Source organism: Diospyros lotus, chromosome 4 (assembly GCF_014633365.1).
Source record: "Diospyros lotus cultivar Yz01 chromosome 4, ASM1463336v1, whole genome shotgun sequence".
NCBI classification, from domain to species: Eukaryota; Viridiplantae; Streptophyta; class Magnoliopsida; order Ericales; family Ebenaceae; genus Diospyros; species Diospyros lotus.
In genome coordinates, this window is record NC_068341.1 from 21,234,409 (window position 1) to 21,239,509 (window position 5,101).

The following is a 5,101-nucleotide window of genomic DNA, read 5'->3' on the forward strand; positions in this document are numbered from 1 at the left end:
TGGTGGAGAAATTTGATATTGTTTTTTTTTTTTTTCCCTAAAATAAAACCGGAAGTCCTAAAACACCATCCCACTAGCCGGAAACCTGGTACGGTCTTGCAATCCCGGCATCGCCTACGGTATCTAATTGATATGATTATTGCAAATTCAGTAAACAACTGTTTACAGGTACATATGTGACTAAAATAATCTCAAAAAGAGCAACTACGCAACTGTGTACTTATAAATGGCTCCTCACCCCCCATTGCTCTGCATCTCATACAAATCAACTGCAAATTAACAGTTCTGAAATTCACATACTTCAAACAAAAAGAGATGGCAAGCACTGCTGGCCAAGTAATAGTCTGCAAAGGTTGGTGCAATATAAATATATTCTATGTATGGTATTTTACATGTTATTTCACAGAGGTTTATAAAGATGATACAAACCAACATACATATTGGTGGTTTTTGGTTCGTTGGTGGCAGCTGCCGTGGCATGGGAAGCAGGGAAGCCGCTGGTGCTGGAAGAAGTGGAGGTGGCGCCGCCGCAGAAGATGGAGGTCCGGCTGAAGATCCTCTACACCTCTCTATGCCACACAGACGTTTATTTCTGGGAAGCCAAGGTAATTCAATTAGAAATATATGTGCAACCATATGACCCCAGAAACTAATTCTCCCTCCTCCTCCTCCTTCCTCCCAAACATGCAGGGTCAGAATCCAATGTTTCCTCGAATCCTTGGGCACGAGGCAGGCGGGTAAGTTGATTTCTCTACAACAACATCCTGATTCCTGATTCATCATCCTTGCTTGTATTTGATGCTTAAAATGGAATCTGCTGTGACAGGATTGTGGAGAGTGTTGGAGAGGGAGTGACGGACCTTGCACCGGGAGACCATGTGCTTCCAGTGTTCACAGGGGAATGCAAAGAATGCGCCCACTGCAAGTCAGAGGAAAGCAACATGTGCGATCTTCTCAGGATCAACACCGACAGAGGGGTCATGCTCCATGATGCCAAATCAAGGTTTTCCATCCATGGCAAGCCCATTTACCACTTTCTTGGAACCTCCACTTTCAGTGAGTACACCGTCCTTCATGCCGGTTGCGTTGCCAAGATCAACCGCTTCGCTTCTCTTGACAAAGTTTGTATTATGAGCTGTGGATTCTGCACAGGTGCAATATTAACAGACGTTCTTCAATTTCAGTACTAGCAAAAACCATCTGAAGTGTTGGCTAAATTTGTACTGTTTTTCTGATGAAACAAACTCTAATTTTTTCTTCTTGGGTGCTTGTTTTGGTAAAGGATTTGGTGCCACTGTGAATGTTGCCAAGCCACCAAAGGGCTCATCAGTAGCTGTTTTCGGATTGGGAGCTGTGGGCCTTGCAGTGAGTTTCTAAATGAATATTTACTCTATTTCGGAATTTGGATGAATATGTCACATCCGGAATTATATGCGTCTGTGTATATATATCTGGTGGTTTTTCAATGTGATCAGGCTGCAGAAGGAGCTAGAGATTCTGGGGCTTCAAGGATCATCGGTGTTGATATTAACCCCAGCAGATTTGAACAAGGTATGCGACAGTGATACAAACATTGATCAACAGAAACAATACACATATCGTCTAAGTTGGAAGCCCTAATTTCTAATACTTAGCATCTGCTTTTATGTGTAAACAGCAAAGAAGTTTGGTGTGACAGTTTGTGAACCCCAAAGACCACAAAAAACCTGTTCAAGAGGTTTTCTTCAAACCCTCTTCTTTACAGGCAATTAGCATTTGCCAACATTCGATTAAGTTTGTACTGTCCTTGTTTTTTAAGGTGATTGCAAGTATAACCAATGGAGGAGTCGATAGAAGTGTCGAATGCACTGGAAACATAGATGCCATGATCTCAGCATTCGAATGCGTCCATGATGTAAGTTATTTGGGTAATAGAAAACATTTCAAATCCTGTTAAACACAGAATTCGCCAACACTGATTACTATTTGACTACAATATGGTGTGTCAGGGTTGGGGTGTTGCCGTACTTGTTGGTGTGCCCCACAAGGAGGCTGTGTTTAAGACACACCCTGTGAACTTCCTGAATGAGCGGACACTAAAAGGGACCTTCTTTGGGAACTACAAGCCCCGCTCAGACCTTCCAGCTGTTGTCGAAAAATACATGAACAAGGTAACATTCTAAACACTTACAAGCAAACCTATAACCTACAGCTGATGCAAGTACATATAATCATAAGCAAACAAGAAAAGATTGAATTTGGAGGCCTTACCTTGGATTTTGTAATGTGCAGGAAATTGAACTGGAGAAGTTCATCACTCATGAAGTGCCATTCTCAGAGATTAACAAGGCGTTTGAGTACATGCTTAAAGGGGAAAGCCTTCGATGTGTCATCCGAATGGAAGAATAGAGTGGCTCAAGTTTCTGGTGTCTGATGTAGGAGTGTTGCATCTTCTGTAAAATGATAAATGAGAGTTTTCAGCCACATGTGTGTGCATGTTCTGTTAATGCTTGATGTGTCTATCAAAAAGTTTGCTTTAATAACTTATGTACTATTAAATTTGTTGAGCCAATGGATAAAACTTTATTATTTTTATGGAATTGTTAATTATCATCTCATTTAAAAGTTTAAAAAGTTATATAAATGATTCAATCATGTACAACAATTTAAATATTAAGTTAGCAAGATTTGAACAGAGAACTTTTGCTGCTGTAATATTACGTTGAATTATTAATTATCATCTCATTAAAAAACTCAAGTTGTTAAAGGATTAAATGATCGTGAATTTCAAATTTCGCTACAAAGCACAATATAAAAACGTTTTACTTGTTCCTCCTAAGCCATACACACAGAATATTTAACTTATATTAGAAATAATTAATGGCTTGCATAATTGTGTCAAATTTTTGTATCCAGACATTATTTAATTGGTTTTCTTTTGTGCCGTATTATTCATTAAATTTTGTCTTAAAGTTCTCTTCTAACTTTATGGTTCTCTTGTTTCAAAATCTTGCTTTCAAGTTATTATTATTATTATTATTATTTAGCTATTATCTAGTCGGTTATTAAATTTAGCTTTTTATTGGTTATCTTCTAATTTAGTTAATGTTATTGTTTTTCTGTGTAGACCATCAACCAAAATGTGGTATTTTGAAAATATTGATTCATTTGCTTGTCTACCCAACCAAAATTACAGAAAATGGCAGCTTCAGTTTCTCCTTTCATTCCCTATCCTTTGCCTTCATTCTCCTTTTTCCTTCACAAATTATAGTTTAACATATGCTAAAAGTTGCACCGGATTGGGTGAAAGAGGATTTGGAGATTTGTTCACTGCCTATGCTTTGGATTTTCTGGAGCTATTTAGAGTTTATATCCCGTCTCGCCATATGGCAGCTAGCCTGACACGATGGGACGTATCTATATGAAGTTTCCCTCTTTAACGAGTCTAATTGACAGCAGTATCCCTCTCCCTCTCTAACAAGGATTCACTTTTTTTTTTCTCTCAGACACAGTTCTTCAAGTGCAATTTGTATTGGAAGAATCTGAGGTGGCTCATGCTTCTTCAATCAACAGTTGTTCTTCAGTTCACATACATGTTTCTTCAAGCAACAGTGATCTTGTATCCTAGTAAATCTTATAATATCAAAAATGTTTATCTTGAATCCTAAAATTTCCCTATAAAGAGGTGAGTTCTCATTTCAAAAAGATTTGTCTCAAATACCAATCAAAGTTCTGCATTTAACTCTTCAGCAATTTTCGATGTTTGACTTAAGAATCAGAGCATTTGTCTTGAGAGAAGTTCTACGCCCTTTAATTGTTCTTCTTCTTGTAGATTATAACGACCTGTTAGTGGGTCTAAAATAATTATTTAAATTATGATTATGTTATGTGAGAATTTTGGTATTTATATGAATTAAAGTGTGAAAAATATTTTGTGTTGTAGAAGGGGGAAATTAATTAATTAAAGTAATGCTAAAGGGCTCAAATGTATTGGCCCAAAGGGATGAATAAGTATTTGGGAAAAAATGGGCTAAAATGGATTGGGATGCCCATTTGAATCTAAGCCATGTATTAATGTGTTGTGTATTTAATTAATGGGTTGGTCCAATTAAAATGAGTTGGAGTGATGGGTTGGCCTTGAGCTCATTTACAAAAATTGTGTTTTAAATTAAAATGAAATGGAATGAATTGTAAAATAACCATTGTGGGTTTCATGAATGTATGGGAGGAGAGAAAAAGTTAAGGGTAATTGTGAAAATCAATAAATGAGGATATAAAGAAAAGAGGAAAGAAATGAGAAAAATGGCAAAAGACTAAAAGGGGCTTAGATATTTGTGTGTTGTGTGTGTTATGTGAGGGTAAAATTGGGAAAAAGAGAAGAAAGAAATGGGCTGATGGAGTAGGTGGGGTGGATGTGCATGCCATCCCCTTGCTTTTCTTTGTCTCCTTCACTCTTCTTCTTCTTCTTCTTGTTTTCTTTTCTTGTTCTCCCAATTCTTCTTCTTCTTCCTCTTCTATTCTTCTTTTTCTTCTTCCATATTTTCTCTTGTTGTTGGGAACTTCAAGGTTACAGCTTTGGGGGTTTCTTCTTCTTCGGTTCAAGTATCATCAAGGCAAGTTCTCTTTCACTTTATTTTAATGGGTTGTGCAAGTATTTCATTCCTTTCTTCTCCATTTCAGTTCAAAGAGCTTCCATTGTAAATATTGTAATCTTTTCCATGAAAATGTCCTGTTGTTTTCGTAGGCATGAAGTTGGGTCTTGTTGGTGTTTTGTTGGGGTTTGTTTACCCTATTTTTACTTCAAGGAATGGCATTTGTGGGTTAGAAAGTTAGATGAGGGGAGTTTTGTGTGTTTGGTGTTCAATTCGTATGTTTTTGGTTGTGTTGAATTGACTTATCTTTGGGTTAAGTCAACTCGGCAGAGGCTCGTCTTTTCTAGTCATTTTTTCCCTTACTCTCAGAGAAGTCAACTTATTTTTTCCCTTAGTAGACTTAGCCTCAGTTGACTTATTTTCCCCTCAAGTCGACTCGGCGATTGTTGATAGCACTACGCATGTTGCACTATTTTGGTCATAACTTTTGATGTAGAGATCCAAATTGTGATCCATTTTTTTTTTTTTTT

General features: G+C 37.3%; 1 pseudogene; it reads left to right on the top strand.

The window, feature by feature from the left end:
- The first annotated feature begins 227 nt into the window (after positions 1 to 227).
- On the top strand, positions 228 to 2,594 carry LOC127799280 (alcohol dehydrogenase 3-like; annotated as a pseudogene).
- Positions 2,595 to 5,101: the final 2,507 nt, after the last annotated feature.